At 42.9% G+C, this 25988-nt stretch overlaps 1 protein-coding gene and 1 long non-coding RNA gene across 11 annotated transcripts in view; one reads left to right on the top strand and one right to left on the bottom strand.

Moving 5' to 3' along the window:
* STAT6 (signal transducer and activator of transcription 6) overlaps window positions 1–25988 on the bottom strand; it is a 331337-nt gene that overhangs the window by 155476 nt on the left and 149873 nt on the right. For 2 of the 9 annotated variants that reach the window (XM_075199419.1, XM_075199420.1), the window contains exon 1: window positions 9730–9979. The exons of the other annotated variants lie outside the window; for them this stretch is intronic. The gene's annotated coding sequence lies outside the window, so the exon portion shown is untranslated. Of the gene's footprint in view, window positions 1–9729; window positions 9980–25988 lie in introns of those variants that run through there. 9 annotated transcript variants of the gene reach the window in all.
* LOC142141202 (uncharacterized) overlaps window positions 1–25988 on the top strand; it is a 56760-nt gene that overhangs the window by 24745 nt on the left and 6027 nt on the right. The gene's annotated exons all lie outside the window — the stretch shown is intronic.

Below are 25988 nucleotides of genomic sequence, written 5' to 3'. Positions count from 1 at the left end.
AGAGTGCAGGGGCAATAGGAAGAAGAAGCGGTGCCCTCACACAGAACGTCAGATGGCCTGTAATCATTTAAAGTGAGAAAAGTTGATGAGACGCAAGGTGTAAAGAGAGAGAATTTAGGGAAGAATTCCCAGTGCAGTGGGAGGGTTTGTTGACACAAAGCCTCTTTATCCCTGCCAAAGGACTGCAGGATACGTCCAATACATATGTAGCATATAAAGTCCCAAAAGAACGCACAGAAAAAAAATATAAAATTAATGTCAGCTGTTAATAATAATCATGACAGAATATAAAAAATAATAATACAAATTTTTCCTTTTTTATCCACCACTTTTTTTGCTCTTGATTGCAAACATTTTCTAGCATTCATACACAACCGTCGTCACTAGTAATCGGAACTTACACGGAACATGGTGGAAGTGATGCAACAGAAAAACACGTACGTTTGTGATGCCCACAGCTTAAATCGGATGTTGATGTTGCGTGCAAGATTGGCAGGACCTTACTGTACATTAAATGAGTGCAAACGCCCAGTCCCCTCCCTGTTCCACCCCCGAAATCATAGGCTATAGTAAGGGACCTTTGCACTTGAAGAATAGGATGCTGTTGCGTACACAAGCGTGCGGTCTGATTCAAGGCATGCGCAGAGCGGTTTGCACAACATACAGCACTTATCTGCATTTACGTTCCTTAATGAATGAGGCCTGTAGTGAGCAACTTCTGAATACGTTTTCAAATAACTACTGCTGGACGGACATTCAAGGAAAGATAAGACAATGTTGTTCACCCTCCTCTACAATAAATTAAAAAACAAATCCAGTTGAAATAGTGTTGTCACCACCTCTGCAGGCTCAGCCTATAAGGTCCCCTGAGCCCAATACCCTCAGGGAATTACAATATGCAGCATTTGCAGAGGTAAATAGCGCCTGTTGGAAAGATAAAGTGAGTTCCCCCTTCACTTCAATGTGTCAGTGAGGGCGTAATTGAGCGTTATGATTTATAGCTGGAAAAGCACTAAAATTCAAATCGTTCCTCTGACACCAGATCCTAGGGTTAAATGTATCAAACCTTCTACAAGGAAATAGCGAAGCTGTTGCCCATAGCAACCAAACAGATTCTAGCTAATATTTGTTTAATACATTCTAGAATCTAGAAAATGATAGCCAGAATCTGATTGGTTGCTATAGACAACATCTCCACTTTTTCTTTTAGAATGATTATCTGAGATTATCTGAGAGGGTTGTAGTCTTGTGTGAACTGGGTAAATGGTGGAAATAGGGTAAAATAGGAGGGTTAAGAGGGTGGTTGTGTAATATTATAAGTTTGTCAGAAGAGATGGGTTTTCAGAGAACGCTTGTAGCATTGTGCGAAGGAAAGTGGGTGCAGCCCAAAAAAAGGGGTTGGGTACGCTTCGCAGATGCTGAGAAATCCGACGCAGACAACACCTACAAAAGAAAACCAATTTCAGGAGAAAACGACAGGAATACACACAAACTTACCTGAACAGCGATTCTCCAGATATCTGGAGAGTCTCTGTTCAGGTAAGTCTGTGTGTATTCCTGTCGTTTTCTCCTCAAATCGGTTTTCTTTTGTAGCTGTTAGCGTCGGATTTCTCAGCATCGGCGAAGCGATTACCACTGGAAAAAAGTCCTTAAACCGGGAATGGGAGAATGTGATGAGAGTGGATGAGAGAAGCAGATCTTGTGGAGAACAGAGGTGTCGAGTTGATAGACATTTTGAGACAAGGAGATGTATAGTGGTGCAGTTTTGTTGATGGCCTTGTATGTTAGTAGAATCATTTTATATTGGTAACAAACAAGCAACCAATGTAGAGACTGAGTCGCTCAGCAGAGGAAGAACTATTTGCAAGGAAAATAAATTTTAGCCACCGTGTGCAAAATCGATCATAGAGATGAGAGTCTGATTAGGAGAAGACCGGTAAGGAGGGAATTTGCAATAGTCAATGCAGGAAATGATAAATGGATGAATGATAGTTTTTCCGGTGTCTTGTGCAAGATATGTGCGTATTCTGGAAATGCTTTTTAGATGTATGCAGCATGATTTAAATATAGATTTGAAGGATGGAAATAAGGCCATTTGCTTGTCTTAAAAATCCATCAGCTCTTGCAAAGGAAACAAACTCGTTGAAGTACACAGTATGCAGAACATGTGCCTAATAAAGCCAGCCATTATGTCACCAAGAATAGGTACGTCTGCAAAGATCTACTCTTAACTTAGTATTGTAAACCGAAAAGCGCACTAGCCTCTTAATGGACAAAACATTCTTTGCATTGTAGTGTTTTAGCCTTAACTAACCTTCTCCCAAATAGCACTACAGTTTAGGAAACTCATCCCTCACATTAATTTAACTTGCATAGTAGTCTGGTATCATTACTAACCATGCAGTTGTTAGCACAAGCAGTAAGAGCATGTATTCACAATGCACAGTTGATAGTTGACACGTTTCCACCTATGTTGCCCCAGGCAAAATTCTCTTAGAAGGTTTTGGTCTTATTTAATCATTTCATAAATAGTAAACCTACAGATGTTTAGACTTGTAGACATTAAAAGAGGTTTAATTATCCACTAGGATTAAAGACATTCATTGTATTTGACAGTGATCAGTTGAGAGACACTTCATGGAGGGCATTGCTTGAAGCAGGTCAATGCTTCACCACGGTTATCATCATCATCACCATTTATTTATATAGCGCCACCGATTCCGCAGCGCTGTACAGAGAACTCATTCACATCAGTCCCTGCCCCATTGGAGCTTACAGTCTAAATTCCCTAACATACATACAGACAGAGAGAGAGAGAGAGAGAGAGAGAGAGAGAGAGATTAGAGTCAATTTTAATAGCAGCCAATTAACCTACTAGTATGGTTTTTTTTTGGAGTGTGGGAGAAAACTGGAGCACCCTGAGGAAACCCACGCAAACATGGGGAGAGCATACAAACTCCACACAGATAAGGCCATGGACGGGAATTGAACTCATGACCCCAGCGCTGTGAGGCAGAACTGTTAACCACTTAGCCACCGTGCTGCCCTATCATCTAATCATATGCCTGCATATTCATCCTGTAATAACCCAATTCATTCAGAAGTGTCCCAACCCAACTCAACAATGAAAATGATCAGCTTTAAGGATAGCAGGTGGTCAAACAACTTTAAGACTGTGTATAGCCTTTAGACCTGGAAAAATGTATTATTATAAACAAATGAAGTATATCATTCCCAGCAATACAACACAGTAACTCAGGGAGGGTAATTTCTAAAGATAAAACAAAGTAAAGTACAGTGTAAACCTTGGATTGGCCTGTTTTGTGTTTTGACCCTTTTTCTGTGACTAAAGATAGCATCTATACGAATGAAGATGGAGGTGTGACTGGATCACTATTAAATAACTTTTGGTAAAAATTTATTTAAAGCTAATAGCACGGGGCACTTATTTATGTATGGCAATGCCAATATTTTTGATATTGTGTATAATATGATATAGGAAATTGTTATTTACAAGTTAACCCGTGCATGATACTCATGCATTCTAGTCAAATCAAGCTACTTAAGGTCTTAAAAAGGTTCTTGTCATGCATTTGGGCCTAGCCCAGGCCTCCTCAGGAGAAGAGCGTCACTTCCCGACACTTTTTAATGTGTGTTCATGAGGTAAAATTACCTCACGAAAATGAGTTTGACCCCTCAACTCGTAAATTTAGCCTTTACTACCTCTCCCACGGGGGGAAGGGGGGATGATGGAAGTTAACTGACTTGACTATTCTAATTTTTTTGCCAAATAATGTCAGTATACCAAATTTCAGGTCAATTGGATGAGCCCTTTCTGAGAAAATAGTTTTTTCCCCACACACACACACACTAACACACGCCGCTACACATGTGTGTTCATGGGGTAAAATTACCTCACGAAAATGAGTTTGACCCCTCAACTCATAAATTTAGCCTTTACTACCTCTCCCACGGGGGGAAGGGGGGATGATGGAAGTTAACTGACTTGACTATTCTAATTTTTTTGTCAAATAATGTCAGTATACCAAATTTCAGGTCAATTGGATGAGTCCTTTCTGAGAAAATAGTTTTTTCCACACACACACCGCTACACATGTGTGTTCATGAGGTAAAATTACCTCACGTAAATGAGTTTGAGCCCTCAACTCGTAAATTTAGCCTTTACTACCCCTCCCTCGGGGGGAAGGGGGGAGGATGGAAGTTAACTGACTTCACTATTCTAATTTTTTTGTCAAATAATGTCAGTATACCAAATTTCAGGTCAATTGGATGAGCCCTTTCTGAGAAAATAGTTTTTTCCACACACACACACACACACACTAACATACGCCGCTAGGCTTTTTACTTTTTATATATTAGATAATGCTAAGAATTTAGTAGGTCAGTGTATAACTCCGCCCAGCAGGTGGCGCTGCAGCTTGTTTTGTTTTTTTCCACACACAGACTAACACACGCCGCTAGGCTTTTATATTATAGATAATGCTAAGAATTTAGTAGGTCAGTGTATAACTCCGCCCAGCAGGTGGCGCTGCAGCTTGTTGTTTTTTTTTCCACACACAGACTAACACACGCCGCTAGGCTTTTATATTATAGATGAGACCAGGCTAGAAACAGTTTTTTCCTGTTTTCACCTTACTAAAGGATACTTATTTCTGATGCATATATCTGATACAATATGCCTTTGTGGATGGAGGTCTTGTGTGTATTGGGATGTATTTAGTATGGAAGTGTCATTGTTTAGGATTTGTAAGGTTGCTAGTAGGAACCTCCAATTAGGCATATGTGGAATGAATTCTGATAGCAGGAATGGCTAATGAAGTTTTGTGATGAAGTGTCATGCCTGCTCTGGCCAAAGGCCCAGCAGGGGGTCGTTACTGTGTGGCCTTTTGCCAGAGTGAATTTCATAGATAAGTGTAAATTTTGTTAGCCTTGAAATGCATGTAAATTCATGTCAATAGAGTATATCCTGTTTCTAAAAATAGACTATTTCTGAGCTGTATAAAAGATGAGCTCTGTGAGCATGTAAGTGTTCTTCTGATTTTTCATCTGACCTGAGCACACTGGTATATTCCACCAGTGTGTGGGAGCAAATAAACCATCTTGCTTCAAAGAGCTGCTTGGAAACATCTTCAATATTGCTGTTTTCCTGTGATCTACAGATTAGACCCTAAAATCGAATCCGTTCTCCGGCTGTCTGAGGTTTGGACCCAAGCGTTTCCAGTACCACCGCTCTGTCTGCTACCCAGCAGCCCTGGTCCATGTGATAGGCCCGGGGGGATCCATTCACAGCATCCCTGATCCATAGTAAGAAATCAGGAGGACCAGCCCAGGTACACCAGCAACGAGACACGCTAGCAGCGTTATTTACCCAGAAGAAACCCGGTACTGGATGTCGGTAAGGAGTCCAGTGGTGGCAGCCTTTGTAAGCCCCTCCTACTGCGGCAAGAGGGCACTTTTTGGATAATGTAAGGGAACGGTGGCAAAGTAAGTCCAGCCGGTTCCCAGCAACAACAGACAGGGTGGCATAGGCGGTCCATCCTGTCACAGGTGGCTTGGCAGATAAACATATAATGTGGCTGGGGAGTGTCAGGATTGGGCCAGGCTGTGGTATAAACATATAGATGTGTTTTCATTAAATCATGAAGCTGAGAATGCAGGTCTGCTGCACATCATCCAGGCTTTCTAGCACACGGAGTAGTCTGGGACTGTATGAGGGAAAAGGAAGAGGGAGTTCAATTACTCGGGTAGGAGTGGAAGTAGGAGCAGGGGCGGACCCAGACATTTGCCCTACCCGGGGCGATTTTAGGGGGGGCGATTTAGGCCCCGCCCCCTTTCTGTGTTCTAAGGCTGCCGGCGGCTGCACAGTATGTGCAGGTCCGTTCAGCAGTAACAGTGTGCTGTCCCGCTGCTCTGATTGTGTTTAAAACACAATCAGAGCAGCCGGGCAGCATACTGTCACTGCTGAACGGACCTGCACAGTGTGCAGCTGTCGGCAGCAAGCCCCTGGTAGGGGGGGCGATCACCCCGATCGCCCCCCCTGGATCCGCCACTGAGTAGGAGAAGGGAGCAGAAGAGCCATCACATCAACCAGGACTGTAGGAGTCTCAGGATGCAGTGAGTGCTCTGTGTGGAAGTGCGAATCCCAGACAACAATAGAAAGCTGTGCTGCAGGAGAGAGTACTTACTTGCAGACTTGCCAACATTGTAAATCTGCCCTGTAGGAAATGCAAAACTAGCCAGTGCAGGTGAAGGTGTCACAATTTGCTTCTCTCAGCTCACCCCAGCTATATAACGCCCTGTCTACACTGCCTCTCTATGATGCATTTTGCAGCATCATTCGCGGAGGGTGGGACATGATGAAGTGAATTAAACCATTGTGGCCGCTGTCCCTGACCATTTCTCCCGCAGTCCTGAAGAATTGCAGACTTTTTCCGCAGACTGGGAAGCTTGCTTGCTGAGCCTTTTGTGAAAGGTGTAGGGTTTAGTGAAAAAGAAAAAGTTTGGCGCATAACAAAAGTTACTTAAGTGATGACAGCAGCAGGTGTTGGTTATTATGTGGGGTTTTTAAAAAGCAAAAGCAAATTGTTTTTAAAATAAATAAATATATTATGTACAGATTACACTAAGATTTAACCATCTTTTTCCTTGAATTGCACTGTCCCTGAAGGTATGGTGAGCAGATTCAGGTGCTGACAATTCATTCATGTGAAAATATGGCACGAAAAAACCTGAAAAGGACTTTTTGTTCCCCTCCTATACTTTCCGTGGCAGAACAACATAAGTACATAAATTCTTTTTGTGGTTTTCTTTTTTTTTTTTTTAAACAAAATTTTTTATTGTTTATTCGAACAAGTTTACAAGGGTGTAAAATCAGCAAGTAGATGTATACATGGAATAGGATATAATTACATGAGGATATAAAGGTAACGCATAATAAATGTAATGAAGTAATACCCAAATGTAGTATAGGTGTATACAATTCAAAGAGAAAAAACTTGTAGGTGAGGGGAGACATACAGGGGGTTGAGGGGGAAGAGAAGGGAGGTATCTGAGGGGGAAAAGAAAAAGGTAATTGAATTTGTCTATGGTCACTGGTACAAGAGGCTGTTGTGTTTAGTCAGTCATCTCCAATCAAAAAGAAGTATGAAGATAAAAAGTTAATATAAGAGAATGTCAAACGGTAGATAGGGGCGGTTCTGCTTCATAAAAGGATGTCCAAGGGTTCCTCACAGCTTTGAATTGGATTGGAGTATCATTGAGGGTGGCGGTTCCTTTTGTGGTTTTCATAGTGCAAAATGGAGCAATGTTAAACAAAAAATTTATTGCGGAGCTATTTAATTGACCCCACAGCATCTTAATATGTACAGTACAGATTGACTGCACGTAAAGAAGAAATTAGCCTGCAGAGTATGTGTCAATTTATTGTGGGAAGATTAAAATTGTAGGTTATTTATTTGTGGGGTATTGTTCAGTCCTCGTCAGAGAGTAAGACAGCCACAGTGCATGCTGGGTGAAGAAGACTTTACACAACATTTTTATTGTTGACAACAGTTACGAACCTTATTTAAGTTGTGTGATATTAAATCCACATAAGGTCAGGCACAAACAAATGCAAGTAAAGTATACTTAGAATAAGTCGAGTGTAACATTAATTGTCTATAATATGCACAAGATGCTGAACCAAAGGATATATGGTATTCTACAGTCTACTTGAATCAGAGGATATATGGTATTCCACAGTCTACTTAGAATAAAAAGGAAAGAACATTCGGAATAAATGTTGCATCAGATGCACATGCCACATTGGGGGGGGTAGACCAAGCATTTCCAGACCCACCCCAATCCATACTGAAACAGGACAGGTATCACCAGTTTCTGCATTCAGCGAGGGAAGTCGATAGTTAACAAGGATAAATCAGCATCATATGCATTTTAAAAACCACAATAAAAATAAGCCTAATTTGGAAATCTGGAATTATTATTTCCAAAATAAATAATAACTTGGATTTTCTGGTAGGGGACATGTGAATGAGAAATACTGCATGTTATATGCAAACATTATGATTATTATATTTATTCAAAATATTTTTAAAGGAAATGCATAGTAAATACAACAGAATTTATTGGCAGACAGATATTTTGTGGCATGTTTACAAATCCTTGAAAATATATATTTACTGACAACTTTATCTTAAAGATGAGGGGCCTGATTCATTAAATACACAAATATCAACTTTAAATTTCAGTGTACAAATAAGCTATCAAGTATTTGTGTGCTACATGAAAAAACAGTCAGTATTTAACTTATGTGCAAAACAGAAAACTAATTTGCACCCCTTGCATTGTAAGATGGTTTTTTCCAGGAGACTGAAATAAGAAACTTCCTAATTTAAGATCCTTAATGAATCAGGCCCGAGGTCACAAAAAGTGTGAAATTTAAAACTGTGCAGAATATCAAAATCATTTATATGAACCTTCATTGAATAATATGTGGGCCAGGGTTTCTTTTTATTGACTTCAACATTTCTTACTAACAGTTACATTTACTGATAGCTGGCAACCTAATTTTTCATGTTGCATATGCTGGAATGGTAAGCAACATGGGTGTTAGTATTTGTGGTGCTCCCGTAAGGATAGTAACCGCTTTTCACAGTACTGACAACGGTCTTTTTCATCTTTTCCAACTGTAATAATCAGAGCTAAATTTAAGCTAAATGTTATGCTCTGTTATGGTGAATGTTTCCAGGAATTAGTGGACATTCCTGGAATAATTTAGCATAAGAGATTTCTAAGTGTAAAACCCTCCTACCCGGCTTATTTACACATATGCGCTGGGAACAGTGTCCAGTCCACACTCCCCAGGCTCCCGATCTGCTCTATTCAGCAAACATGGCATCACTTCAAATTGGGCTTCACTGCGCAAGCGCCGCACGCAATGCATGCTCGGAAAAGCAGACCAGGGGCCTCTTTGAAACCTGCAGAGCTTTACGCGCTTGCGCAGCCCCATGCATGGTCAAAAGGTGTTGCCATGCCCACCATTAAATTTTGCTATGAGGCCTAGCGATTCTGTATTCCGCCTCTAGCTGAGAAAATGGGTAAAGATGCATGAAAGCTAATCCTCGCTTCAGATGTAGTTTGGTGGTGCATTTTAACACATTTTCTATGTGCTTTACCTGTGATGCTCCTTTACAAATACAATATTTTGGTAGCGCGCACTAACGCATGAGAAATAGATGATGCAGCATTTACATTTTGGAACACCTGGGAGTCCATAACAAAAAACTATTTTCCTTAGATGTCCTTATCAGCAGCAAAACACAGACAGGGAATAGGTGGGATTGCGCCCTCATGGTTATCATATTCTTTAATAAAACACACTCCTATGTTTTGCAATAGAAGTTCCCCCTCTGTCATTCAGTTTTGTTTACCTTCCATAAACAAACACCATTAAGTCAAAGTTAGAGAAATCTGTTGACTATCTGAAGCCATATCTGAGCAACAGACTAAGCTCGGACATTTTACCTTCTATTCTTGATAACCTTACGTCACTTCAATAAAACAAACAATGTTAAGAGGGCAGAAAGGCTGAATGTGTCTTGTTATAACAAGATATTCTACAATATCTATTTTATTCAACAATGTTTTACATTTACTGGCAAAGACTGAGAAACACGCTACTGGAATATTCTATATATTGGTTGTTCTTACCTCCCCCACACAAGTACTTTTCTTCCTGCAAGCTTTCAGTTTCTTTCTTACTACGTGTTGTGTTTTCAGGGATATCCAATTCTGATGTTCATACACTAATTTCATATAACATTAACATCCAACAAAAGATCGATCGATCGACACCCTCATAGATAATGTACATTAAAGTCACTTCTTGTAGTTCCCTGAGCGTTCTAAATCTGCTGTCTGCTGCGTTTTTTGTTCTTTTTTCACTTCCTGATTTACGTACAGCCAGCAAATTGGCAGACTGCCTGTTTTTTTTTGTTTTCTTTTAGCCCTGCCCTTTAAGTTGCACAAATTTCCTCTCTGTGAGAGTTTGCTTGGAAATGACTCCAATTCCACCTTTTTACTCTCTGCAGCAGTTAAGTATGGTGAAAACTAAAATGAAGCTCTTTCTAACATCTGTATCTGTAGTCAGGGGAGTGCTGGCAAATTTTAGCCCAGGGGGCAAGATTCGACTCAGCAGCCTATTAGGAACACATTAAAGGAAAAAAATTCAAGGTGGCCTGGTGACCCAGCCCACGGTACCCACTATGGGATCAGCCTGGAGGGCAGATGCCCAGGGCCTGATCAACCACTAGGCTGACCAGGCTGCAGCCTGGGGCGCGGCGCTGCGGGTATTTATTTATTTTTTTCATTCTTTTTTTTTTTCTTCATTCATTTTTATTTTGGGGTGGGGGAGGGGGGGTCGCCGCGGGGGGTCGCCGCAGGGGGGTGGAGGGCTCGACGATCAAAAGCATTGGTGGTCAGTGGTTAGCAACACACAGCCATTCGCCAGGCTGCCTGTTGCTGTGCAGCAGACAGGAAGCAGGACGTCTTCACTTCCTATCTGCTGGTCTGAGGAGAGGAGCGACGCTGGCACAACTACAGGTAAGTGAAGGGGGAACTGCCCTGCATATCTATAGGGAGGGGGGGGGAACTGCCCTGCATATCTATAGGGAGGGGGAGAACTGCCCTGCATATCTATAGGGAGGGGGAACTGCCCTGCATATCTATAGGGAGGGGGGGAACTATAAATATTAGTGAGATGGGGCTGGTAGAGGTTTGTATTTGATTGACAACAAATATTCAGATATTGCTTATATATGCCTGTCCAATGGGGTACTTTTAGCTGGCCATAATGGAGTGTTTTGTTTTAACTAAAGGGCCTAATCATTCAGGGTTTGCATTACAATACATTTTGCAAAACGGGTCGCCAACTTTCCAGAAGCCAGCGAGAGGATAATAAAGTTGCAGGAGAGAAGAGCAAGAACAGGTAAGAGACAATGGCACAATCTGTATAAATTTGAATGCTGGAGAATACACCTGAACATTCATATTCAGGAGTGTTCCTATACACCTATATATTTGGAGGAGGGGGGGGGGGCGCTGCGGCCGTATTAGCCTAGGGCGGCCAGAACCCTTAATCAGGCCCTGCAGATGCCCCCCCCCCTGCCCCTGCCTGTAGGTAACCATGCATAAGTGTTTTGTGCACACAGTATATAAATGGCTATTGGTTTACAAGTAGCATATGTAATGTATGAAAGTGCAGGATTGTCAGATCAGCTGTTTAATACACCTCCCTCTGTAGTACCTTTTGGTCAGCTATCCAAATGAAACTGACTCTACCACCTCAGCATACAGGTGCCCCTGCACATGTGGGGTTGACAACAATAAAATGTGTGACATGCATATACAGCAGGGGTAGCAATGTACAGTTAACTCTGTTGAAATGAAATGAAATTAAAAGGCTCTGAACATTTAATTTGATGAAAATAGATGTGATAGATCTTGCTATCATCATCATCAACATTTATTTAGCGCCAGCAAATTCCGTAGCGCTTTACAATTGGGAACAGACATTAATGAAACAATACTGGATAATAAAGACAGAGAGGTAAGAGGGCTCTGCTCGCAAGCTTAGAATTTATGGGACAATGGGAGTTTGAAACACAAGGCACGTGCTACATCATATTGCACATTGGACCAGCTAGAATGCAAAGGTAAAAAGTATTGAGTGGGCTGTGTGATCAGTCACACAGCACTGTTGGTCAGAGGGTTGTTGTCTTGTGTTAGCTGTGTAGAGGGTGGTAATAGGGTAACCTAGGGAGATTAAGATGCTGGTTGAGAAATAGCATAAGCTTGCTATGGGGTCTATTTACCATTATCAGGCAAAATCATACATTTTCTATTGCCATTTATCGCAGCAACTGAAAATTCTTGCTTCAATTTACCAATAAAATTTTGTAGGGACAGCTGAGTGATACCTCCCTTGAAAACTGTCTGGCAACGGTAAGAGGACACTTACTGCTTTGCCAGTAAGTCTTCTGAGGATTGCACATGCGTGACCCAACTTGCCGGTTGACTCATGCACAGTGGAGCTGAAAGCCTGTATTTGGTCTTCCAATTTTGCTTTCACTGTTCACTAAAAACAAAATAATAGAATTTTTTTAAAAAATAGCAAAGGTGAAAAATAGATTAAAAAAATATTCTAATATATTTAACTTAGGAAAAATGCTTTATTTGAATAGTAAAGAATTTTTCCTATGCTGACTCCCCAGCTATCGTCATCCTAAAATAGCGATAGCTCTATGAGGACAGTGGAGGTACTTGTACCTTTGCTGTCCTCTGTAAAAAGGTTTAACTGAGACCCCCAGCAAAATCTATCACCAGAGATACCCAGCAATAGTCTTCACTGGCCAAGGGGCTTTGATAAATAGGGAGAACCCGGAGAAAGGGCATTTCTCCCTTTCTTAAATATTGCCCATAGGAAGTAGATTCACTTGGCATAAGAGCTGACATTCTCATGTAGTCAGGCAGTCTTTTTCACTTCTCTGCCTCTATGTATCTGCTTTCACAACTGTGTACTCATGCCTCTTTTGTTATGGGCTCACATCATTCCATGGCTACTTGTGAGGTCAGAGCTGAATAAGTGGGGGGCGTTGGGGCCTATGTCCCGAGCCCTCCCTAACTCTGGGGCTACCCCGGACCAGGTATTCCTACAGTACTGGATCAAAGGGTGCTAGCGGGTTACAGTACGGTACCTGGTGGCTGGCCCCTCCTGCGGGACTAGCCTCCTTCCTTTATGTTCCCGTAGATGTGGGAAATAGATATAGTTGTTTAAGGTAAATGCTATTTATTGATTGGCTGGGGTGGGGTGTCTTACTGTAATGTGGGTGAGAGGTGTACTATTTATTTTATGGTGAAAGCTATTAATTTATTTGTGGGATGATGGTGAGGCTATTTAATTTATTAGTAGGGCCTTTTAATTTACGGTAGGGTGATGAGACCTTTTATTTATGCTGGGGTGGTTTCAGTGTGGTGCTGAGTTTGGGGAGGAGTGCTATTCATTAAATGATATGAATTATTTATTGTTGAGGATGGTTTGGGGAAATAGTTATAGTTATATTTATTATATGTAAATGGGGGTGTAGAGTAACAGGGAGTTTGGGCCCCTCATCTACCTCCTCTAAGCCATTAGCCGACTGACTAAGAGAAGGTGAGCTAGCAACTGGCCCCCTGTCTCTATAGAAAATTCAAGTGAATGTTCAGAACTCAGGTGGAGATCTGAGTGGTGAACATACGAACTACATATTCACAGCAGCAATGTAAGGACTGCTGTCACTCGCTACTTCTCATTGGTCATGTCGATGGGTCTGTCCCATATTTTCAACACCCTGGTACTGCTGGCTCAGGCACAGCACAGACAGTTTCACTCTGGATACTGAGAGTGGAGGATGCACATGGACAGTATAAAGTAAAATTGTACGAGCTGCTCAGTAGAAAAGAGATAACCAATCTCCTAAGTAGTGATATGAAGGATGATCCACTGAGCGCTCAAGTACAAAGGAGGAGTATATAAAGTGTGTTGCTGTGGCTGTATACGAGCCGGTCAGTGCTCAAAGGGACAAGTATCAAACGGGTTGCTCTATGGTGTGTGGAGGAAGATTGGCGCTGAGCAGTGGGATAGTCCTGCCAGGCTGGTGGGATAAAGACAGCTTACATAACTATATTTCCTGCAGTATATGGTCACGCATACGTTATTTAGGCCCCTTAGGCAGTTTCATTCTGTCTATAATTATTGTGTTTCTAATCATATTTTTGTCATGATTCTTTCTTGGTTTAAAGTTATGTCAATTTCAAATCAGTATTATACTCAATTATTGTTCACAGAGACTGTACTACTATGTTCCTACCTCTCACCCCAGGTCTGCAACACGTTGGTTGCAACTTTCACCCCCATGACAACTACTCATTGCTGTATTTATAATTTATACATCCACCTCTGCTATTAACATGGGTAACATTCACATTATGCTGCACATGGCAACTCTGTATCTAGGGTACCTCAGACCCACTATAGCGTCACTCACTTGTCGCAATCCTAATCAATCAGCGGCCATCAACCTTTATAGATTCTCCATTCATGCTCTCTTTTTTCTAATTAATTTTTGATCTATTACTCGCTTACGGAGACTGTTTGATTCATTTCTTATATCTCATCTATGGTTCACAACTCATAGGTTACAATATACGCCCCCATCACTTGTTGTTGCATTTACAATTGATACATTCATATGGTTAACATCACATTATGTTACACATGTTACATGGCCACTTTATATCCAGGGCACGCCAGACACACTACAAGATTTACTTTCCATTTTAGCCCATCCCCTTGCCGTATTCCCAACCAATCACTGGCTCCCCCCAACCATTATAACACCCACTCCCACAGGCACCCTGTAACTCCTTGAGAAAGTCCAGACCCGGATGAAACGCGATGGGACACAGCATACCTCCACTTCTTTTACACACTCCTGTATATCTGCTTTCAAATCTACAAACATTTTGTAAGTGCGGTTTTTGTCATCGCTAATAAAGTTTGTTGAAAGCATGGGCTCAGTAGAATACAGTGTAACAGGAAAAGAGGCTGCAGTTGATGTTAAGGGAGATAAATCCTTTTCCATCTTTGTTCCTTTATGCGTCTGTCGATCTTCATTGACAGATACATAAGTTTCTTCGAAGAATTTGGAACTGGGTGGAATTCTGAACTGGATTTTGATTCTGCCTTTGAGCCTTGGGTAGCCTGAGTTGGTCTGCAGGCCTCTTCTTAAGCAGACAAACGGACAACTCCAGAACAACTTGTGAGAGTGTCTGGATTTGATTAGCCAGTACTTGAGCGGGACTTGGTGGTCCAGTCTCGATGTGAATTCTATTCGCTTTGGCCAGTTATAATGTTATGGCTCCCACTTGAAACTAGATGAACTCCTAGAACAATGCAATGAGAGGTCTTCACTTCTAGCAAGCCACCTTTCCCGTAGAGAGTGATATAATCAAATGTACTCAAATGCCCCCAGATCTTGTACTCAGATTTGTAGGAGTTTATCCTAGAAGCCAGGTAGCTATAGGTTATGGAGGCTGGGTGCAGTAGTACACCAGGCGGTATACACAGGATAACCAGTACCGATGCTAAAGGGCAGGCAGCAAACAGGAATAAGCTTAGAGACAAGCTAAAATGTCAAGGCATGCAGCGAGCAGGGATGGTCCAGAAACAAGCCAAGGGTCAAGATGGGCAGCTGGCAAAGAATATCCAGGAAGAGGCTGGAGGACTGCAACAGATAATCGTCATCAAATTGTCAGGATCTGCCTGCAGCCCTCTGCATTACATGCTGCTTGCATTGGCAGCTCCTGCCTCCTGGACTTTGGACTTGTATTTTATGTATTACTAGCAGTGCCTCTGGTCACATGAGGTGCTGCTATTGTGCCTTCCCTTTCATTACTAGGGGTTAACTTGTTACTACCACTCCTTGCATACCATGCTGGTCATTGTTGTTGTTGCTGTTGTATGTTGCTGTGCTGTTCCCTGCTGTTCTCTGTTGTACTCCTGGTTCATCTGTTCCCTGGGATTTTTTCATTTTACCTGTTTACTTGCATCAGCCATGTTCCTGGTATTTGCTTTCTGCATCTCCCCGCAATCCTTATTTTATACCAACACTTTCTGGTTTGTACCATTCTGCAATAAACATTGTGTGTTTCACTATATTCCTGGCTTCTTAGCTGTGATTTCTGCATTGAAGTGTGACACAAATATACAACAAAATAGCAGGTAAAGAGGTGCAGGCACAACGCTATAACTTGCAGGGAGGCTTAGCCCTCCATGCCTTCTAAAGTAGAGCAATCCAATAAGATTGCTAAATCAGTTTTACTGAAGACATCCAAGAAAGTTGTGTAGACTGTGGGAAGTTGCAGTAATGCATCGCTTGTTGTACTGGGATCCCTAAGTAATGACACTAGTTAGACTGGGGAGAATGAATTCGAAGCCACGATAATCCCATGATGATAGGGTTAACCGACTGAGGCAAAATTCTCAATGAGGGGGTCATTACGCTCCCAGAGCGGTGAAACCTAAGCAAATGCTTGGCCACTGAGCAAAGAAACAATGAATGCTACCTTGGTTAACTCCAAAGGAAATACGCCAGGATTACATTGGTGAATTGAAGGGTGTGAGAGTATAAAATAATTGATAGTTATTAAGATGTACAAATATATGTGAAATGCCTTAAAAAAAACTATACAGAACTACGCTTTGAAGAAAAAAAACAGATGCTTCCTATGAAACAGACAGCAGCAGGATGCCAGACTGAAGGAAGCAGCTGGCAGGAAAAGCATGTAATGCTGAACAGAGGATGTGGGCTTATATGTATATTTGCTGAGCTAAAGAGATTTCCTTATATGTCCTTGTCGTTAACCAGTTAATGCTGGTCACTATGTATAATAAAGGATTAGCTTGCATGGACCCTCAGGGCTGATTTTGAAACTGCAACACCTTGTTTGTGTTTCATTTCTCCACTTTGCTGTCGACGGCAAAATACCACATAGCAAATCAGGTTATCAGAGATTGATACTAGGGACACCAAGCCTCGGTATCCCGACAAGGGTGCACTGGTTCAAGAAGCCCCTGCATTTTTTTGGATCTCCATCATATTTTTCAGACGGAGGAATGCAAAGAACAGAAGAAGCAGTGGGGGAAGAGACAAAGTAGACCCTAGTTGTCATGGAAGTGGTAGTGGCTACCACCTGAGTACCAGCCACCGAATTCTGCAGGGAATATAAGTAATAAACAACTCACTGAACACAGTGTAGGAGTTGTGCTTGATCTGACTCCTGAGTTGATGAGCTAGGTGTAGCAGGAGGTCGCGGCAGAGGTAGTATTCATAGACATGGCCAGAGTATGCTCTCACGGTGTAGCTGCAACTGGTGATTACCTGCTGGTATTGGAACTGCTCTAGAAGGAGATGCAGAGTCTAACACACCTCCGGTCTTCAACTGGGACCCCTGCAAGGAAGTTTGGGTTTCGCTGCGAGAGACGCGCGGGTTGCAGTCCTCCAACAGAGTTACCAGCGAAGCAACGGAAGATAGAGAGTATGCAGTCAGAAGAAGTACACAAGGATGATCCAAAGAAGTAGTCAGGTCAAACACAAGAGATCAGGAACAAGTCCAAGGAAGAATCCAAAATCCAGGTCAGAGGAAAAGCCAAGGTCATATACTGGAGTCACGCAGGTCACTTAAAAACAACAAGGTAGTTGGAGCATAGGGATCTAATACTCTGGCACCATATTTGTGCCAGAGTCAGACTTATATAGAGAGGAAGCCCCAATCAGATTACCAGCGGTGTGGCATCACAGAACGCCACCGGAGCTTACAATAGCTTCCCATTGCCTGGACTGGAGGAGACTCGTCTGGTTGCTAAGCAACTAGATGCATCAGAACGGACCAAAGGCGACCGTCTCTGATAGGAAGAGAGACAGCACCTAACATATAGTGGATGCAAAATATATTCATCTTCAAGGACAGTGGGAAAAATTGCAAAGTGTCAGATGGTGGGGCATTGGAATAGATGTCTTTTGATGACAATCTTAAAAACAATGCAGTGAATTTGCCAACACATAACCAAACTAAATTAGGCCTTAATTTTCTATTTGTGGCTGATGGAGCGATTATACTACAAGCTAATATTTTTAAACCTTACCCCCAAAAAGCAATCACACCTGATAGGAGAATATTTAATTACCAACTAGCAGGAGCAAGGCGAATAGTGGAGAATGCTTTTGGTGTATTAAGTAACAGATTCAGGATATTTCATACCGCCATTAATCTTTGCCTTGATAAAATAGACAAGATGGTGATGGCATCTTAGACATTATAACCCCAGTGTTCAGGGGCAAACGCAGGATTTTTAAGGGGGGGTTTCCAAATAGTTGAATTTTGAACAAAGCAAAAATACAACTTAAAAAATAAAGCGCCACAATAAGATAATAGTATTGATAACACACATTAATACTAGCAATGATACTCCACATTAAAACTAACAATGAAACCGCACATCAAAATAGCATTGATAACACACATTAAAACTAGCAATGATACTCCACATCAAAACTAACACTGATACCGCACATCAAAATAGCATTGATAACACACATTAAAACTAGCAATGATACTCCACATTAAAACTAACACTGATACCGCACATCAAAATAGCATTGATAACACACTTTAAAACTAGCAATGATACTCCACATCAAAACTAACACTGATACCGCACATCAAAATAGCATTGATAACACACACTAAAACTAGCAATAATACTCCACATTAAAACTAACAATGAAACCGCACATCAAAATAGTATTGATAACACACTTTAAAACTAGCAATGATACTCCACATTAAAACTAACACTGATACCGCACATCAAAATAGCATTGATAACACACATTAAAACTAGCAATGATACTCCACATTAAGGGGCATATTCAATTGTTAGCGAGTTCGCTGAAATACTCGCGCTCCAAAAATATTGCCGTTAATACGGTAATTTACTCGCTGGATTTCAGCTCGCAGCTCAGGGAGCCGCGAGCTGAAATTCAGCGAGATATTACCGTATTAACGGTAATATTTTTGGAGCGCGAGTATTTCAGCGAACTCGCTAACAATTGAATAGGCCCCTAAAACTAACATTGATACCACACATCAAAATAGCATAACACACATTAAAAATAAGATTGCTAATGTACATGAAAAAAACGAACAAAAAAATAAATAAAAAACATTTATAACATGACGCAAGTTTGGACTATATATATATATATATATATGTAACCCCTGGGGATGCTGCAGTTGGACTTGAGCACCCAGAGGCTAATAATCACAATTGCATCAGTAAGAAAAGAGATGCATATAGCTATTTACCAGTCAAGGAGAAGGAACTACATCTCCCAGAAAGCTGTTATGAAGAGGGGGCGGAGCCTAAGAAGACTGAGAAACCAGAGGGCGGAGAGAGAGAGGGAGAGAGGAGCATCCTGGGAGAGACTGAGCTGTGTGACCAGTTCAGATAGGTGACCCTAGGCAGAAGGGCACTGGATGAGTGATCTGAGCAGAGAGAGCAGACAGTCTGCAGAGATATCAAAGCTCGGTGCAGTTCTGAACAGAACCTGCTGGAAGCCACAGTTTGAAGCTGTAGGAGGAGGTTTGCATGCATCTCTGAAGAAGGACTTTTTACAAGTCAGCCATTTTGGAGATAATCAAGTTCAGACCTGTGACACACTGGTGTAGATAAGTTACTGGTTATTTTTGTCTATCTGTTGTTGTTCAAGTGGGGTTTGGACTATATCTGGCCACAAGGGCTGAAGAGTTAGGGATAGATGGGTGGGCAGGTAAATATGCACCAAGTGTGTGTCTAATCAGCACTTGTGGAACTACAAGTCCCAGGATACAAATTAGAAAGGATTTTACAGTTGTTGCTAGAGGAGGGTCTGCATACTGTGACTGCTGTACCTCACTGCAAGTGATTTAAAGACCTCCAAAATCTGCAAACTGGACACATGATGTTTCCATGCCATGCTGCATACATACAGAAGGGCCCCAACTTGCAGTGCACTGCTCTATTTGTGTGGTGTGTTTGAATACTGCTGTGTGTGTTTGGCAGTACATTGTAGGGCTATAAGGGAAAATATATAAATTCACCCTGCAAGATATTCACAGTATCAGGAGCAAGTAAGATATCTGATATATTTTTTCATGTGTATAAAGCTGTGACAGTTAATGGTTATATTGTTATATATTACTGTATTGTATTGTTTGCACTATTATTTCAAATTATACCAAAGTATATTTTTCTATAAAATTACAAAGCTGCATTTAGGATTTCCATTTAAATAAATGTGCCTGGCTGGCTTTTGCAGCACACATTTTGTCACAGAGTGTTAATACTGGGCAGGGGGTTTCCCGAATCTCCCCCTGGTGTATCTTTTGAACACCCCCCAGAAGAGAAAGCAGAGATTCGGGTGGAGGCACTGAAAACCAAGTACCAAGGTGAGAAGCATCTGCGTGGTTCAATATATATATATACCCTCACAACGCTTAATACACAAGGGGGTGTTACAGTGGAGGCACTGCTGAGATACTGAAGACACACTCAGTGAAACCCATCAGCACAGACGTCATGGATAGTATAAGAGAAGAAGTGTTTCTGTGGTGTGAACAACAGACTGTGGCCCCAACTCGATGTTTAGGGATCTATGGTGACTCTCAGGGAGTGACAGATGAGGAAGTCCTGCATGTGCTCCACAGGATTTATGGGGTAGAACATCCTAAAATCCTTGGATGGAAAGGTAGAGATCAGCATAAGACCAGTCTGATCCTCTGTGAGACGCAAGCAGAATTGGATAAAGATTTTCTTCCCTCCCTCGTTTCTGGGCCACAAAAACAACAATGGCATATTGTGATACCGTTAAAGCCAAAACAGCTAGTCGCAGCACCTCTTAATGCTGAACTTCCAGATGGAGATATTAACCGACAAGTATTCCCTCAGGCCAGGGAAGAGAATTCTCAGTCACCCTCCAGTACTAGGAAAACTGATGAGGATCAAAGCGAACTGTTCCTCACTGCTGTACAGAAACTGGTAGACCAGTTAGGAAAGTCACAGCATGAAGGGGGCTACAGAAGGCTCCGGCTCTTCTCAGGAATAAAACCAGTCCCTACTGGGGAAGAAACTTACGAGGCATGGAAAGAGATGGCTTCCCAATACCTGGAGGAATGGCATTGCTCCGAACCCTATAAGAGACAGCGGATCGTTGAAAGTCTGCGAGGTCCCGCTGGAGAACTAATCCAAGCTGTACGGAGAAGTGACCCCCAAGCCACTGCACGACACTACTTAGCGACTCTAGATCAGGAATATGGAATGGCAGAGGATGCAACAGATCTGCTCTATCAGCTACGCCACACCTATCAGGAGTCAGGGGAGACATTGTCCAATTATATCTATCGGCTGGACAAGCTGATCCACCTTATTGTGTCAAAGAAAGGAATACCCCTAGCAGAAGTAGACGACAGGCGTATGCAACAGTTGTTACGGGGTGCTCTGTCCCATGACCCAGTAGCGATGAAGATAAGAAATGCTCAACTGGGACAACCATCACCTACTTTTCTTCAGTTGATACAAGATGTTAAACAAGAGGAAGCTATAGTTAAATCCCGAGAGAGGGTGACCAAGAAAGTCAAGGTCGTACAGTCAAAGCCCGAGGCTGACCTTCCCAGCACTGAGTTAATGAAGATTGTGGAGAAACAAGGTGAGCAGATTGCTCAGTTGTTGGAGATGCAGAAGCAGATTCAAGCACAGATGCTGAAATACCACACTACCGAGCAACTGCACCCGAACATCCACCCCCGGCAATTTCTCGAAGCTAACACTACTCGGAAACAGAACAATTGTTTCACTTGTGGAGAAGTTGGGCATCTCGCTAGACAATGTCCTCAGAGGAAGGGAGGAAGGTGGTCACCCTCACCATCCCACCGGGATAGGAAGCTTTCGGAAAACTGAAAGGGAGGACCAGGAACCCCCACACTGGCCCTCTAAAGAAAGCTGACATTAACACTGTGGGGAACTCTCACCTGGAATGGGGTCTTTTGCCCAAAGGATTGCTGGGACCCTCTCCTCACGTGCCGGCATGTCTAAATGGGAGACCTTGTATGGCCTTGCTAGATAGTGGTTCACAGGTGTCCATTGTGTTCGAGAAGTGGTACCGAGATAATCTATCTGACTTGCCCATAAAGCCATTGTGTGGACTGACCATCTGGGGTCTGAGTGACAAGAATTATCCCTACCTTGGGTACATCACTGTACCTTTGAAGTTCCCACGGGAAGTAGCTGGAATAGAAGAAGAGGTGAACGTGCTTGCACTTGTCTGTCCTGAGGCCGAAGGAGAACCTCGAGATGTCTGAGTGATTATTGGAACTAACTCCCATTTGTTCGAGATACTGGCCAACTGGTGCCAAGAGGTGGGAGGAGCAAGTTATAGTAAAACACTTAAGATTCATCCTATGTGCCTTGCTGCTTATAAGAAGAAAGAGGAAAAAAAATCTCAGAAAGAAACCACATTACAAATAGGAAGTTTTGATCAATGCTTTAATGGTAGTGATGCTAGTCAAGAAGACCGACACTGGCTAGTTATGCAAATGCTACAAAGAGAGGCTGCCTTCTCTTCGGGGGACTGGGATTTAGGTCTAGCGACAGGAGTGGAGCACCACATAAGGCTAACGGACGACAGACCTTTCCGAGAACGGTCAAGACGCCTAGCCCCTGCTGATTTGGATGATATTCGGGAACATTTAAGGGAGATGCTAGAGAATGATGTGATTGAGAGATCTGAGAGTCCCTATGCTTCTCCTATTGTGGTGGCTAGAAAGAAGACGGGAAAAATACGGATGTGCGTGGACTACCGGACATTAAACAAGCGCACGATTCCTGATCAGTACACTGTCCCTAGGATAGACGAAGCCCTTGATTGTCTTCAGGGAAGCAAGTGGTTTTCTGTGCTAGATCTACGCAGCGGGTACTATCAGATATTGATGAGTCAGAAGGATGCTGAGAAAACCGCCTTCATCTGCCCGGTTGGATTCTTTCAGTTCAAAAGATTGCCACAAGGATTATCAGGGGCTCCAGCCACTTTCCAACGATGCATGGATGATGTTGTGGGTGACATGAATTTCAGGGAAGTGCTGGTATACTTGGATGATTTGATAGTATTTGGCCAAACACTGAATGAGCACAACGAAAGACTCCTCAAGGTATTGGATCGCTTAATAAAGAAAGGGTTGAAGTTGTCCCTTGACAAGTGTAGCTTCTGTAAAACCCAGGTCAAGTATGTGGGATATGTTGTGGATCGGGAAGGAATTTCTACAGATTCAGCGAAGATAGAAGCGGTGAAAGAATGGCCTCGACCAACAATACTGAAGGAATTAAGGTCTTTTTTGGGGTTCTGTGGCTATTACAGAAGGTTTGTCCCAAACTACAGTAAACTTGTCAAGCCTCTTACAGATCTAACTCGAGGTTATCCTGCTCCAAGAGGTTCCCATCGGAAAGAAAAACCATTGTTCCGGGTAAATGATGCGTTCGGGGAAAGGTGGAGTGAGGCTTGCGAACAAGCTTTTGAAGGATTGAAAACCTGCCTGATTCAAGCGCCTGTTCTGGCATATGCCGATCCAGAGTTACCATACATTCTGCATGTAGATGCCTCCTTTGAGGGACTTGGGGGAGTGCTATACCAAGTGCAAGAAGGAAGGTTAAGACCAGTCTATTACATCAGTCGAGGTCTCTCACCCAGTGAACGGAACTACCCGGTGCATAAGTTGGAGTTCCTGGCCCTTAAGTGGGCAGTTGTTGACAAACTTCACGACTACTTGTATGGAGTACCATTCGAAGTGCATACAGACAACAATCCCCTCACATATGTGCAGACCACAGCAAAGCTAGATGCAACTGGGCACAGATGGTTGGCGGCGCTGGCCATTTACAATTTCACAATAAAGTACAGGCCTGGGAGAAGAAATGTAGATGCCGATGCTTTGTCAAGATTACCGGGAAGGTTTGTGGAATCTCAGGAAGAAGAATGGATAGAGTTGCCAGCTCCAGAGGTGAAGGGGATGTGTCACGAGGGACGTGTGGTCGTGCCTCCAGTCAAAGAATGCTTAACAGCTCTAGGGGCAACGACAGATGCACTACCAAGACAATATTGCTGGCTGAGTCAAATGGAGCTCAGTGATCTTCAGAAGTTGAGTTCAAGCCAAGTCAAAGAAGATCAGCAGAATGACTCCTCTATAGCAGCAGTTAGGTGGTCTGTTAAACACAGACAAAGAATCCACCCGAGTAGTTTGAAAACGGAGGAAGCTATTTTGCTAAGCAGACAGAGAGAGTCATTGGTGGTGAAGCAGGGGCTACTGTATAGAGAAACCAGCCGCAAAGATGGCAGAGAGAGGAAACAGCTAGTATTGCCAAAGAAGCACCGTCCCATGGTTCTCCGTGCGTTGCATGATAAACACGGCCACCTGGGAATAGAGAAGACCATGAGTTTAATTTCAGATAGATTCTACTGGCCGAAAATGGAGATAGACATTGAGAGTTATTGTAAATCTTGTGGGACATGCATACTTCGAAAATCCCTCCCAGAAAAGGCTGCCCCCTTAAAGAATATATCCAGCAATGGGCCTTTAGAGTTAGTCTGTATTGACTTTCTATCAGTGGAACCGGATGAAAGCAACAAGTGTAACATTCTAGTGGTGACAGATCATTACACCCGTTATGCTCAAGCCTACCAGACAAAAGACCAGAGAGCTGTGACCGTGGCAAAAATCCTATGGGAAAAGTTCTTTGTCCACTATGGGCTGCCTGCCCGCATTCATTCAGATCAGGGTCGGGATTTTGAGAGCAAGCTAATAAAAGAACTGTGCGAGGTCTGCGGGATAAAGAAGTCCAGGACTACTCCTTTCCATCCCCAAGGAGATCCGCAGCCGGAGAGATTTAATCGGACCCTTCTCAGCATGATGGGCACTTTGGACACTAAAAAAAAGGCACATTGGAGTAGGCACATCAGCCATTTGGTCCACGCCTACAATTGCACGAAAAACGAGTCCACGGGGTACTCCCCATATCTCTTAATGTTTGGGAGGGAGGCTAGATTACCAATCGATATCTGTTTTGGAATGGACACTGCTGATCCCCAAGAAAAGCCCCATTTGAAATATGTGGAGCAGCTGAAACAAGAACTAAAGGAGGCCTACAGACTAGCGGAAGCAGCTGCATCAAAAGCTGGACAACGAAACAAGGGTCATTATGATCTACAGGTCAAGGAGCATATTCTGGAGCCAGGTGACAGGGTTTTACTTAGACACTTGGGCCTCCCGGGGAAACACAAGTTAGCCAATCGTTGGCGAAAGGATCCTCATGTTGTGGTTGCAAAATTGCCAGACATCCCAGCCTATCGAATTAGGCCCGAGGGGCTAACAGGCCCTATAAAGACATACCATCGACAACATTTGCTTCCCATCAGAGATGGTGTCCGGTTTTGGGAGGAGCCTGAAACAGATGAGCCAAAAGTGTCCACACCCAGAAGATCACGGCGAATCAGAGAACCGACCACAGAAGAAGATGATGGAGATGATTGGGGGTATGATGCTCCAGGTAAATTGGGAGAAATAGATTGGAGACAAGATATCAGAAGGCTCACTAGGCCTACCGAGGGGGCCGCTGTAAGACCTCCACAAGTAGAAGAAAGGAGAACTATGCCTGCCATTTCAGATGAAAGTGTCAACCCAAGAGTAGCTGGACGGTTGGATTCTCAGTGTTCAGTAGAGGAAGGCTCTAACCAGGAAGTTGACATGGATGGAGACGTCGTTGATCCAGATGGAGGATGCACTGAACGCCCCAACAGGGTGTTGGGGGGAGAGGAAGGGAACCCACCAGTCCAGGGTCGGCCTAAAAGGACCCCTAGAGCCCCAATGATGTTGACTTATGATAGTCTAGGTCATATGACTGAGATTCCTAAGGTGATTCATCCTAGCTGGGTCTATCAGTGGCCATATCTGACTCCCATATCTGTTATGCCAGGGCCTGTTGTGTATGGATGTGAAAGTGTATTTAGACAGGATGTCTTAACCCCTTTAAATTTGCAGGATGTGGGACAAGCCTCATCATTTGTTCATTGTGGACTTGCCCCACAGGGGGAGTGTGTAACCCCTGGGGATGCTGCAGTTGGACTTGAGCACCCAGAGGCTAATAATCACAATTGCATCAGTAAGAAAAGAGATGCATATAGCTATTTACCAGTCAAGGAGAAGGAACTACATCTCCCAGAAAGCTGTTATGAAGAGGGGGCGGAGCCTAAGAAGACTGAGAAACCAGAGGGCGGAGAGAGAGAGGG

Source organism: Mixophyes fleayi, chromosome 2, assembly GCF_038048845.1.
Source record: "Mixophyes fleayi isolate aMixFle1 chromosome 2, aMixFle1.hap1, whole genome shotgun sequence".
Taxonomy (NCBI): domain Eukaryota; kingdom Metazoa; phylum Chordata; class Amphibia; order Anura; family Limnodynastidae; genus Mixophyes; species Mixophyes fleayi.
This window is presented reverse-complemented; position numbering and strand designations above follow the sequence as displayed.